At 38.1% G+C, this 14,537-nt stretch overlaps 1 protein-coding gene across 2 annotated transcripts in view; it reads left to right on the top strand.

The window, feature by feature from the left end:
- The window catches only part of LSAMP (limbic system associated membrane protein), a 661,912-nt gene that overhangs the window by 294,251 nt on the left and 353,124 nt on the right, over positions 1 to 14,537 (top strand). The window lies entirely within an intron of this gene.

Genomic DNA, 14,537 nt, shown 5'->3' with positions numbered 1-14,537 from the left:
GTCTTCCTAATAATCATAAACCAGAGAAGGTGAGCAGGAACTAACTATGTGACATTTTCTAAGCATTCATCCGGGTCTACAAAGTAACTCTCTGTTCCATATAATAGGATATTGGCTAAATGGTCAGTTTGTGTGAGTAAATAATCAATGAATCATACACAATTCCTTATTTGTAGTTGATGTTCTTGTTTAGTTCTGAGGGTACACATGCAAACTGCACACCATTCGTCATGAACAGAAGAAGCATACATTTTTGTAGAAAAAAAAAGATCAAGGTTTAGGATATGATAAAGGGAAAATGCTTTAAAAAAATGCCACAAACCTCCAAGAAGAGTGTTTGGAAATCTTAGCATTAGGTGAAATGTGTAAGGACAAAATATTATATATTAGTTTCATTCAAATTAAGGGGAAGAATAAAGAAGAGCTAGGTTCAGATAAAAGGGAAAGAACAGAACCACTCTTTTCCAATTTTGAAATTGTCATTTAGGTAATGAAGAAAGATTTTTTTTAAAGATTTTATTTATTCATTTGACAGAGACAGCCAGAGAGAGAGGGAACACAAGCAGGCGGAGTGGAGAGGAAGAAGCAGGCTCCCNAACACAAGCAGGCGGAGTGGAGAGGAAGAAGCAGGCTCCCAGCGGAGGAGCCTGATGTGGGGCTCGATCCCGGAACACCAGGATCACGCCCTGAGCTGAAGGCAGACGCTTAGGGACTGCGCCACCCAGGCGCCCCTGAAGAAAGATTTTTAAACTGGAAAAGATGAAGCTCAAAACATGCAGAAATACGGAAAGCATCTAACTAACTTAAGTGAGTTCCATTGTCCTTGATCAGATGAAATATGCTCCAGTACCTGCTGATAAAATCAATAAAACTGATTTGGGATTTTTGAAAAATCAAAGATAATGGACCAGAAGACCAGAGAGAGGAAAAACTCTTTTTTTTAAAGAGTGAGGAATAAATGTCTCCAACCATATAATGTAGGACCTGTTACCAATTCTTTAAAAATATTCCAAGCAAATTACTAACTTAATTGTGAGAAAAGAAAATGGTATTTAGTCTGAGCTGCGATGGGGTCACTGAAAATCAGGTGATGTCAGACTGCTTTTCTGACCATCTTACAAAACTGTTTATTAGAAGACTGGAGAATACGTAGCATAGATGAATGTTAGCAAACCATGAGAGAATATATGCCCTGATACCATTATGACAGAATGGAGAAAAATGAGTAGAATTTTTAAAAACTGAGTTAACCTAGAGGGAATTTCTTAAGGTAAGGATCAAAATTTCTTTTAATGGGTTCTATGAGAAGATAAAGCACAGAGATTGGGCATGTAACAGGAATGTGGATGAACATGTAACATGCTAAAGAGCAGACCTGGAATTTTAGAAGTTTTCAAGATTTTGGAATAATGATACAAATCTCAGAAAATAAGACTACGTGCCAAGTTGAACATTTAGATATGTGGGGGGGGAAAAAAACTTTGCTGTCAGGTGGACTACAATTTCAGTTCAAATCAATAGTCTGACAAAGTTATACCAAAAATAAAGAGACCCTTAGGTTACATTAGGATTAAGGGGAATTATGATCCACCTGTACCCTAACCATGAGATACTAATTCGACAGTTTTCATCTTGCTCATTTTTTTTTATGATTCATATTAATTCCTTCAACAATACTTCTAATAAGTTGTGTTTCAGCCTCCTCATACCACAATAACGAGGCATTCTATTTTTATATGGTTAAAATTGTCATAAATGTCTTCTTTTAGGCCCAAATTGATTTGCCTGTAACTTTTATCAAATAGATATAATTCTGTTCACTTGAATCACACAGAAAAGTCTTAATCCATCTTCTATCTGACAACTCTTTAGGTATCTAAGAATTTCTTTCATTACCCTTGTCAGATTGTATTTCCCTTTTGAAATATACACTATCATGTCAACATCTCCTCTTTTGTTAGTGTTGCCATTCACTGGTACAACACATAGTTACTATTCCAATTGATGTGCTAGTACTGGTGATGGAAAGAAAAATAAGACTTTCTCTCTGCACTCAAGGAGGCATTTTGTCTAAAAGGGAACAACATACTATTAACTTATATTGGGCTCTTTGTCAGCTAAGATCTCTAAGGCTTCTTTTGTTTCTACAAATAATAGCGGCTATTAAGTCATGTCTCACCTATTTTGCCTATGCACGTTGTTCAGTGCCAAGCCCACTGAAAAAGAGATGCTTCATGGTCTGGTAATATTAAATTGTCTTAAATTTGTAAATTCAAAGCAACCAGCTTATATTAGGGACCAGTTATATTCTAAGTACAACTCCTACTCTTAAGACCACCAGCCTTATGGTAGATGGAGAAATACAAATCAAGAATCACATTATAATTTTGTATATTTTAGAACAGAGATATGTAATGAATGGTCCTGGAATACAGAATAAAAAGCAGAAACTATTTTGCTGTTTGCTATTTCAGTGACAAAGATTCATTCACAATTGGCCATATGGCACTTTTTTTGAAAGACAGTTGGCATATGAGATTTTATTTTTTAAGGACTGGAGCTATTTACCTGGAGAAGACTAGAGGATGATCTGAATGCTATCATCCAAATAATTGAAAGGCCAATATAGAGAGATAAATATAGATATTTCACTCTGGTTCTCTGAAGAACCCGGACTCATACAGAATGAGAATTCCAAAGTAGGCCTAATAGGGGTTTTGGAAAAAAGAGAGTACAGGGATATGTAGCATAGAAGAATGTTAGCAATAAAGCAAATGTCACAATAAAGCAAATCAGAGGATTTTTTTGTTTCCCATTGTATTTAAAAGTTATGGTTATAGTATACTGTAATTTATTAAGTATGCAATAGCATTATGTCTAAAACTATACACATACCTTAATTACAAATATTTTAGTGCTAAAAATGCTAACCATCATCTGAACTTTCAGCGAGTTATCCTTTTGTTGGTGGAGGATCTCGCCTTCGTGTTGCTGGCTGCTGACTGATCAGGGTGGTGGCTGCTGAAGATGGGGGTGGCCGTGGCAATTTCTGAAAATAAGACAACAATGAAGTTTGCCACATCAATTAATTCTTCCTTTCATGAACGATGTCTTTGTAGCATGAGATTCTGTTTGGTAGCATTTTGTACACAGTGGAACTTCTTTCGAAATTGGAGTCAATCCTCTCAAGCCCAGCCACTGCTTTATCAACTAAGTTTATGTCAAATTCTAAATCCTTTGTTGTCATTTCAACAGTTTTCACAGCGTCTTCACTAAAAGTAGATTCCATCTCAAGAAACCACTTTCTTTCCTTTAAGACGCAACTGCTCATCCATTAACATTTTATCATGAGATTACAGCCATTCAGTCACTCTTTGGGCTGTAATTCTAGTTCTCTTGCTATTTCCACCACATCTGCAGTTACTTACTGCACTCAAATCTTGAAGCCTCAGAGTCGTCAGGGGAATCAACTTCTTTCAAACTCCTGTTAATGTTGATCATTTGACCTCTTCCCATGAATCATGAAAGTTCTTAATGGCAGCTAGAATGGTGAATCCTTTCCAGAAGGTTTTCAATTTCCTTTACTTAGATCTATCAGAGGTATCACTACCCATGGCAGTTATAGCCTTACAAAATGTATTTCTTAAATAATGAGACTTAAAAGTTGAAATTACTCCTCACTCTGTGGGCTACAGAATGGATGTCGTGTTAGCAGGGGTGAAAACAACATTGACCTCATTGTATATCTCCGCCAGAGCTCCTGGATTTTGGATTATCAATGAGCAGTAATGTTTTAAAAGAAATCTTTTCTTTTTTCCTGAGCGCTACGTCTCAATAGTGGGCCGGCTTAACATATTCAGTAAACCATGTTGTAAACAGATGTGCTGTCATCCAGGCTTTGTTGTTCCATTTATAGAGCGCAGGCAAAGTAGATGTGGCATAATTCTCAATGGCCCTACGGTTTTTGGAATGGTATATGAGCACTGGCTTCAACTTTACATCACCAGCTGCCTTCGTCCCTAATAAGACAGTCAGCCTGACCTTGGAAGCCCTAAAGCCAGGCACTGACTTCTCCTCTCTGAAAGTCCTAGGTGCCATCTTCTTGCAATAGAAAGCTATTTCATCTGCACTGGAAGTGTCTTGTTTGGTGTAGCCACGTTTGTTAATAATTTTAGCCGGATCTTCTGGGGGAACGTGCTGCAGGTTCCGCATCAGCACCTGCTGCTTCCCCTTCACACTTTTATGTTATGGAGTCGGCTTCTGTCCTTAAACCCCAAGAACCCACCTCTGCTAGCTTCCAGCTTTTCTCCTGCAGCTTCTTCACTGTTCTCAGCCTTCATAGAATTGAAGAGAGTGAGGACCTTGTTCTGGATTAGGCTTTGGCTTAAGAGAATATTGTCATTGATTTGATCTTCTATCCAAACTGCTGACACTTTCTCCACATCAGCAATAAGGCTGTTTCACTTTTTGATCATCTGTGTGTTTACTGGAGTAGCACTTTTAATTTCCTTCCAGCACTTTTTCTTTGGCATTCACAGCTTGGCTAACTCTTCGATGCAAGAGGCCTAGCTTTCCACCTATCTCAGCTTTTGAAGCACCTTTCTCACTAAACTTAATCATTTCTAGCTTTGACTTAAAGTAGAGATGTGTGACTCTTCCTTTCACTTGAACACTGAGAGGCCATTCTAGGGTTATTAAATGGCTGAATTTCAATATTGTTCTATCTCCAGGAATAGGGGACCACAGGAGGGGGAGAGAGATGGGGAGCAGCTGGTTGCTGGAGCAGTCAGAATACACACACTCATGGATTATGTTCGCCATCTTACGTGGCATGGCTGTGGCACACTAAAGCAATTAGAATAGTAACATCAGAGATCACAGACTATAGGTCACAATAACAAATATAATGATAATGAAAAGTTTGAAATACTGTGAGAATCACCAAGATGTGACACAGAGACACAAAGTGAGCAAATGCTGTTAGGAGAAGTGAGCAAACACACCAATAGCCTTGCTCATTGCACGGTTACCACAGACCTTCAGTTTGGACAAAATGCAATCTGCGAGGTTAGATGAAGCAAATGGGATGAAATAAGGTAAGCCTATTTATAAGATGGGGAAGAAGAAATCAAAGGGGATAATAGAGAAGGTGAATAAATTCAAAAGCTAATTATTTTGAAAAGGCTAATGAAATAAAGTCTATGCAACACTTGATCAAGTAAAAAAAGAGAAGGCAGAAAAATCATTGATATGTATAAAAGATGACATAATTAAGATATAGTAGAAAAGTTTATATAGTAAGAGCAATAATAAACATCTTTAATCCAACACACTAGAAAACTTTAGAAAAAAACAAATGATAAAACTTATTTAAGAGGAAATGAAAATTATTTTTTTACCTCCCCCCCCCCATTATTTGCTTTGGTGAGGAGAACTAATATATGTTCTAAAGAGAATGACCAGGTTGATAAGCAATATTAAGGAGTCATTCCTTTGCCTGCCTTGTTCTGTAATTTAACTTGGGGTTTGGAGATGTTATTAGAGAGAATAAGAAGGTGTAGAAGTGATTAATGAGAATGGGGGACATAATGGAAATGGAGGAAGGGAAGAGGCGAAGGTGAAATGGCAGGCTAAGAGTGTCCTACTTCTTTATCCAGCTAGAATTACTTTTTCACCCTTCTTTACTAATGCACAACGTTCTGAAGCATCCCTCCCTCCATTTCTTCTCACCCTTCAACTAACCCCTTCTATTCATCATGTTCTACCTTTCCATAAGTAGAAACAGTAGGCAGTAGTTGAATGGTACGTAACAGGGAGAATTCTGTTTATAAAGAGGGGGTCTTCACGTATGTCATAGTTCTGCCACTTACTGTATGTAAATTTTAATATAAAATATATATGGTTTCAAATCAGCTATAAATAGAATTTCAGTCACCTTGGCAGTGAGCATATTTAATATATTTTAGTAGAAATGAATGGAACTTCAGCCATCAAGTCTTAACCAGTTGCACAGTGGGGTGCTCCTAATTATAAAAATAGCTTCCTAGTTGATCTAGCTCCACTGGATTTTGTTTTTGTGACTATTCCATTCAGGCAAGGTAAATCCCTTTTAGTTATCAAACTCCAAGCCTACAGAGAAAACCACTGATCATTTTTCCCCTCTCCCTCTTATTCTTATGCTTTCCAGTAACCTGAATTTCCCATTTGGATTAGTTGAAACATTCCCCCTCTATAGTTTCACTTAAAATTATGACCATTTCAGCAAATGAATCTCAAATACTCATTGTATCTACATTAGTTAATGTAAGCACTTAAGATCTATCTTTTGGACAAAATTATATGAATGTTATTCTGCTATAAATTTGTTGCTGTCTACTGCCTTAAAGTCTCAGTGTTTTTGTGTCTTGTTACCATCATGTAAAAAATATGAATTACACTTCATACCTTCTTTAGTTTAATTTAGTTGATCTGATTTTCAGAGGAATTGCTGAAAATTAGGTTTTTAAACTGCTTACCAGTTTTCTAAGAAGATCCAGTCATTCTGGCCTATTCAGCACTAGAGTAACCTTCCCTCACTCTCACTTGGGTGTGTGATCTCATCACATTTAAATAATTGTAATTAGGAAAAGAAATTCAGTTAGTGGTTTGACTTACTACTTATAAACAATCATGTGATTTTTCATTCACCTGTCTGTTAAAATGTGGTCCCGTCTACAAAAACAGGTCCGGGTGCTCTCAAATGAGATTAATTTTAGAAACACTGTCACCTGGTGGTATATTCAAGTGATTGCACTTGGCTTTTCCTCAAGTTTTTTCGGTGTCCATGTCTACAGGAGAAATGAATCAACCTCTAAAAAACTAAAGAAAACATCTTAATTTACCAAGTGTAGTTCAGAGTGAGAACGACACAGACCCGTTCCACCATGCTATAAGACTTTAATTCAAAGATCGAAGATCATTCCTCGTTCTGAAAAGTCCAACCTAGCGTTCAGGGATCCTTTGCGTTTCCCCTCCTATGTCCTTAATCACATGTATCTGTAAATTTGCAGAAACTTGAAGAAATCTTGGTGACATTTGGGGCTGATAAAACCATCTCTCTTTTATTGTGCCTCTTTGCTTATTTGTGAAAAGTAGAGCATGTATTCCATAAGAACCACGGGCAAGATACTGTACCCCAAAGAAAACTCTGTCTGCAGGCACAATGCTCCTCTCTCTATACTGAAATGAGTCATACAGTGCACGGCTGGTGAGAGAACAGAAAACAGTGTTGTCTCTTGCTACATCTTCCCCATTATTCCAGATATAGGAACCATGAGAAGCATTATAAGTCTAAAAATATGTCTCATATGCACTGTAATACACTGGTCTGGATTGACCTTTAAGGGGGAATATAAAGGTGCATAGGTTGCAGTGAATGACTTAAGCAATACAGCTGTACATAAAACCCTGCAGCATACATTTGGCCATTAGCTAGCTTATGTGATCAGCGAAAATAGCAAACCCAAATATTGCATCCATTATGTCTGCTTTGAGGGTGAAGAGATAATTAAACTTTTTGAAGATGGAATCTATCTTTACCTTATGCTATGAGATCTGCTCACGGCAGTTAAAATAGCCATTTGCCGTCTTCTCTGATGTGATGAAGGACTCCGGGTTGGCTTCAGAACTCGCAGTCCACAAGTTGGAGAAGGATCGTGTCTAACCTCAGAACTAAGTATTTTTGTGGTCTTGAATGCTTCTGATCAAAATAAGTTTAAATGTGAACAGTTATCCTTTGAAAATTGGGCCCTGATATCAGGCCATGTGTGTGATGGTGGCAGCAAAATAGTTGCACTTTTTGTGAGAACTTACTGGGTTAAACTGAAGATGCTGCAATTTCCTTTGAGTCTTCGGCCCTGAAGAAGATGAGAAAGTCACTGCTACCTTCCACAGCAGGGCTCTGAGCAGATTCCTCACAGGGCAAGTTTCCCAGGACCTTAAAGACCCTCCTGAAAATGTATATTATACACACACACACAATGATAAATACATATTTTCGGTTGACAGCGCAAACGTCTAAATGACTATTATGATCAGAATAGTCTTTGGTGGATTCTCATTCAAACTGACTCGTTCAAATAACAAATTGCCTTGGCGGCTACCTGCCCACGAAATCCCCAATTTTAACCCAAACCTACATGAAAAAAGAGGCAACTGTGTAAGTTTAGTCTTCAGCAGCCAGGGTCATTACTCTCTAGCATATCTCTTTAGCAAGGCATAGAATTAAATTAAACAACAACAACAAAAGAACCTATTGATCTTTTTATAAATTAAGTACTTTCTTCTGTGAATATTTTATTTCTTTGTGAGTCATTCCTGCTCGTTGCTGCATCTTCTTCCGGCCTGGAACCCACGGTATGGTTCTGATTGTTGGTCCCAAAATCTGAGCAAGAGTTGTTACGCTATCTCCCTGAAAATGGTCTTTAGCAGTCTCACTGCTGAGGGGATGTATCTTTTAGAACAGAGACCAATCGCATCGATTTTTATGAAATTAGTCAACGTAGGTTAACTTTTATGCCTATTTATAAAATATTTTATTTCCATTATTTCCCTAGTATTCTTTGAAAAGGAAGGAAGATGCCAAATGTTAGACCTGAAAAAAAACAAATCCATAATTGGCTGAGAGAGAAACTCCTGAGGATATGGGTTATATTTAATTTATCTTTGTATTTACCAAAAATGACTGCTACAGAATGGGAGCCCAGTGAACGTCTGCTGAATGACTTAAAGTCTTACAATCTTTAGCCTATGTGACATGATAGTTTGCCAGCCCTGTTAGAATAACTCGATCCTCTATAACCATGGTACTCAAAGTGTGGTCCATGGTCATTATCAGGACTTGGTAGAAATACAGATGCTCAGGGCCTACCACTGACGGGAATCTGCATTCTAACAAGAGCCCCTAGGTTTTTCATATGTGAAAACACTGCTGCTCTATATGTCTGTTCCTTTATTAGGGTGGTCAGGCTTTGTTTTCCTAAGCTGTTGCCCTATGAATGTATTTCTCAGTTCTATGTTGATTCCTACGGGATTTTTCATTGAGAAGGACAGAGAGGATCTGTTTCTATCTATTGCCTGTAGACACAAACATGCCTCCCCATTCTTTCGGGTATTCTTTATCCTTTATAAGGGCATCATTATCTTGGTTAACATGGGAGTGATCCTCTTTACATGAAACACAGTGGTCTCCTCTGTAGAATGTAAAATATTTTATAAGTATTCAAAATTTTTCTGTCCTGTATCACATTCTTCTGAAGATTTATCAGTAATTCCAAAATAAATTGATTAGCTGGGGCAGCTAAAAATCAGTTTAAAACTTGCCATATATAGGGCGCCTAGGTGGGTCTGTTGATTAAGCATCTGCCTTCTGCTCAGGTCATGATTCCGGAGTCCCAGGATGGAGCCCCTCATTGGACTCCCTGCTCAGCTAAGAGCCGCCTTCTCCCTCTGTCCTTCATCCCACTCGTACTTTCTCTTTCTCTCACTCTCTCTCTCAAATAAATAAATGAAATCTTAAAAACAACAGACTGACCATTTATTTTTTGGAAAGATTTATTTACTTAGAGAGAGCAGGGTGGGGGAGGGACAGAGGGAGAGAATCTTAAGCTGAGCACAGAATCAGGGTGGGGGGGCTCAGCCACATGACCCTGAGATCAGGACCTGAGCCAAAACCAAGAGTTGAACGCCTTTAACTGACTGCGCTGCCCAGGCACCCCAGGGACTGACCATTTTTAAAAGATGTATATTAACTTCTTTAGAAGTATGAGAAAAGTAATTAGAGCCCATAGTTTCTCAAATCCCAGGTCATTAGCCAAATTTTTATACCTGTGGTTAGTGTTAGAATATATATTATTGCCAAATAAAATGTGTATTGCTTGTTAAAAAAAGAGAGATACCCTTAGCATGTTTAAATTAATTAAATTGAATATCTGTAAATGACTGTAGTGAATTCAGTGGTGACCTGTTCAAAGATATGTCTAAAGTCCTCAGAATATAACCTTGTTTGGAATAAGGGTCTTTGTAGATATATTTAATATAAGGATCTCCAAATGAGATTATTTTAGATTATGGAGGGTCCTGAATCTAATGAGGAATGTGTCTGTAAAAGACCAAAGAGAAGACAGTGAGAGACAAAGGGAAGAAGGCCATGCAAAGAAGGAAGCAGAGGTTAGAGTAAAACCTAAAACTCTCTTTGAAACCAAAGAATACCAGTGATTGCCGGCAATCACCGCAAGTTGGAAGAAGCTGGAAAGGATTCTCCTGCGGCCTTTGGAGCTTTGCTGACACCTTGATTTTGGACATCTGGCTGGCAGAACTGTGAGAAAATAAATTGTTTTAAGCCACTAAATTTGTGATAACTTATTACAGGAACCATGGGAAATTGATATAATAGGCTAAATAATTTAATTGTTTGGTGATATCCTGAGTGAGCGGCTTTGACATTATGATCCTCATGCCCAACGTCAGAACACCCCTACTTGTATATCATCTTCCGGTTCTGTTTCTGCACGTGTAGAGGCACACATATACACAGGAGGCAGGACACACGCACAGATGGATAAAGATCGATAAAACAATAACAGTAGACGAGAAGAAATGGTACTGCCAGGAATGGGAAAATTGGCAGGGAAAGAGAAAGGCAAAGTAAGATTTTTAAAGCAACTTTTGAAACTGTAAGGCAGAGATTTAGAAGAAACAAAGATCTGGAACAACTGTGTTTATGAAGGGCCACAACCTTTAGATGATGATATTCCCATTACATCAGGAAATTATTAAGTAGCCTTTACCCTCTAATTCAACAATCACAGTTTAATTGGGGGGCAAGGGGGAAGGAAGGGGCTTTGGCATTATTACAGTTATAACATTGTGTCCTGTTGTTATCTCTGGATTGACCTCTGTGTGTTGGGGGGGGTGCATCGCATGCGTGTGTGTGACTACTAGGCACTCTTACCTTCTAGGAAGTGTCCCTTGTGCTCTTTCACAACTAGCGTGCATAGAGCAGTAGTCATTGGTCTGCTTGAATGAAAGCTGTGTGGTTTATTCTACGCATGCTCGGATCCCTCGCCAAAGCTGCATGATCCAATAGGGTGTTAAAACTATTGATCTATTAGGTGTGCGAAAGATATGGGTGGTTTTTAAATAGTTTGCTCCATCTGTGTCACTAATGTGGGTCTTGCCACCTTGTAGCCTCACAAATCAATATCCAAATTCAATGACAAACTCTTTCAAAAACATAACTCATTAAGCTTTAGTGCTACTTAAGACAAGGACCTTGCCTGTGTGAGGCCATCAAACACTGATATTGACTCTCTAGGACATTTTTAAGGCTATTTATATCACAATAAAGGAGCTTTATTAACCTCATCAATCAGAAGAGTGCAAATTCCACCCTGAAATCAACTCTGCCTGAGCCTGTGGAACGGGGAAGGGTGAGAAATTATGGGATGCATTATCTTCAATCTCATTTGAAACATCCTAATTGAAACAACAGACGAGCATGGTTTATTGCTTATAAAATAAATGAAGGAGGTACCACTCCTGTAATAATGAAAGTTTAGGCTTGTGGTTGTTTTTCCTCTACTTGACAGAGCGTTGGTGGTCAGCCAACAGAGTGATTCCTGGTTTCCACAGTTAGAGACACAGTGCATCTATCATTTGACCAAGATGAATGCGCTGGCCATGCAGTAGGGCTGCGCGTGGCTTGTAGCATAGGCCTAGATGGTTGGTTCCTGTCGTCTGTGACTTGGCAAGTAGTACTGCCTTTCACGGGTTGGGGAAATGCTGTCCCAGAATAGTTAACAGTCCAGTCTCAGGATTCAGACAGGATCAGGTTCAAATTCTATCTGACCTATTTGAGCTGAATTTTTCTCATGAAAAACAAGGGACCTGCATCTTAGGGTTGGTGTGAGAATTAACAAAGATAATACCCTGTGCATAGTCAGCACTTGGGAAACGCTCTCTGGTAATGGTATCCATTGGGACAGGTTCTCACTTCTGTTTGGGTATCTAGGACAGGTATGAAAGGATATGATTGGTGGTGATGTTTGTGAGATAAAGAGCACCAGTTTTAATGTCAGACAGAGTTGGATTTGAATCCTAGCTGTGCCATACATGAACTGAGAATTCTTGGCTAATAAACATATTTTCTCTGAGTCTTAGTTCCCTGAGTTGTAAATGGGTTATGAACATAATAATGCCACCCTGTCAAAGTTGTTGTGAAGACCGGATGAAAAATGCATGTTGGTAATGTATGTTGAGTGCTTTCTATATATGCCTTTAGTGCCTCATACAACATAAATGTTCTGTAAATAACCTTTTATATAATTATTGAGAGCCTGGAAAAATTTTAGAAAGAAATATCTATGTGCATGTGCAGAGAATTAGTTAATTTTGTAGATTTTATACATTTACTTAACAAATATTTATTGTCTCTTACAGCTAGACAGTGGGGATACAGAGGAGAACAAGACAGTAAACTCTCTGCTTATGGATCTTATAATCTGCATGGGGAAGATGGATTTGCACCCTTATGAAATAACTAACAGAGGGTGATGTGAAGGAGAGTGATGGGGGATGGGAAAAGGTGATTGGTCAGCACTGGCCCCTCTCCAAAAATGCATTTGGACTAGGAAAGAGTAAGCAATGCAAATATAGGAAGGGAAGATGAGCACATTTTAAGCCAAAGTTAAAGTTAACAGTGCAGGATAACTTAAGAAAGTGTATTTGTTGAAGCATATATCCTAAGGCCAAAATAAACTATGAAATGATTCACTGAATGATACGAAGTCATTAATTATTACTCGAATGAAATTTTTGTTGTTGTTATTCTAGTTGAAGAGAAATAAAAGTGCTAAACTACTATAAGAGATGTAAGGGAGAGAACTAAAGGAAGAAAGAGAGTGGGAAAAAAGGGGACAGTTGTAAAAATACCAGATAATACAAAATATTCCCTGAGAGTTTTTTCTCTTAAAAATTTGGGGATTTTATCAGTCATGAGAAGTTCATGAGAAACATTATGTACTGAAAGATTGTATTCTTTTTTGTTCAAGTCCTTATAGTACCTATTTCACAAAGGAAATATGAACAACTGTGTCTTATTACAAATAATCCATCAGGTGTGCAGCAGGGAGGTGAAGACAGTGTGACCTTTTGCATTCTCTTCATCCTGATCCTTATTGCCAAGTGGTGCTGGTTAGGGCTTATCATAGCTACTGGGTGTCCTGTGGGGAATGATATGTGTTAGCAGGTTAAAGATGCTTGCCTGTCAAGGCCCCAAGGGACATTAATACTGATTTGGACTATTTTCTTTATTATATAGCTCTATTGGTAACTTGCTGTTGAGCTGCAAAAGATTACAGCGGTAGTTCTCGATGTATGAGCAACGGTTATTCAAAGGGATTCTTGGACTTGAAAATGTGGGACCTACTTGTATAGGACTTAGTCTCTGTCTACCTGTTTGCCATTGTTTATAGGGTGGGTTTATCATTAAGGAATTTTTGGTTACAGGACACAGAATACTTGACTTAAACTGGCTTCAGCAATGAGGGAGTTTATTGGTTCACAAAAGTGAGAAACACAGTGGAAGGGCTAGCTGCAATTATTAGTTGACTACTTTTTCTATGCCTTACTTTACTTACTTCCCTATTAACTGTATTCCTGAATAGGTTCTCTTCTCATGGTCATAAGATAGCTGTAGAGCACCAGACCTTGTATCCTTTATGTATTGAATCCCTTGGGGGAAGAGCAAGCCTGTCTTTCCCAGCAGTCAATTAAAATCTTAGACCACCTCATTCTGTTTTACTGGTTCTGACTGGGTCACATTCCATCTCTGAACCAGTAACAGATCCAGTCTTTGAACTAGCCCTCGGTACCATCCCTACTGTCAGCAAGTGGGTCTCAGCCAACCTACAAGGGTGGAGAGATAAACATGTGTATCCTTAAATGGATCCTTAAGTAAAGTGAAGGAAGCCTGAGTGACTAGAGAACAATACGTGTTCGTAGAGCAACTTTGACTAAAAGAAGTAGAAGGATTTGAAGAGGAAAGAGAAGGATGATGGAGAAGAGGAAAGGAGGGGGAGTATCTACACAGACATGATCTGTTCTTAGATATATGTTTAGAATTTCTAGGTAGATAAATGATTTTTTAATTTATGGAAGAATCTGTGACTATACCATATATATTATTAAAAAACATATTAACAAAATATTTAAAAAGGACAGTGAAAGTAAAAAGGAAAAATAAAATATTTTTGTGTTTCATCATTATCATCAAAAAGATGCCCCTGTTCAACTTATATTTTCAACATAGTGACTCAACAATGTATAGAAAAATACAAGTATCTCTTTTCACAGCTCTGAAGCCTTATCTTTAAAATGGCAACATTTGTGGTCCATGTTTTAGTATTAGATACTTATTTTTTTTTTCAGTCAGGCTTTAGATGACTGAACTATGTTTGAAAGGACAAGCCAGCACTTGTTAGAACTTTTGCTACCTATAT

Source organism: Ailuropoda melanoleuca, chromosome 1 (genome assembly GCF_002007445.2).
Source record: "Ailuropoda melanoleuca isolate Jingjing chromosome 1, ASM200744v2, whole genome shotgun sequence".
Classification (NCBI taxonomy): domain Eukaryota; kingdom Metazoa; phylum Chordata; class Mammalia; order Carnivora; family Ursidae; genus Ailuropoda; species Ailuropoda melanoleuca.
The sequence above is the reverse complement of the archived record's forward strand: the minus strand, read 5'-3'. Positions and strand labels throughout refer to the sequence as shown.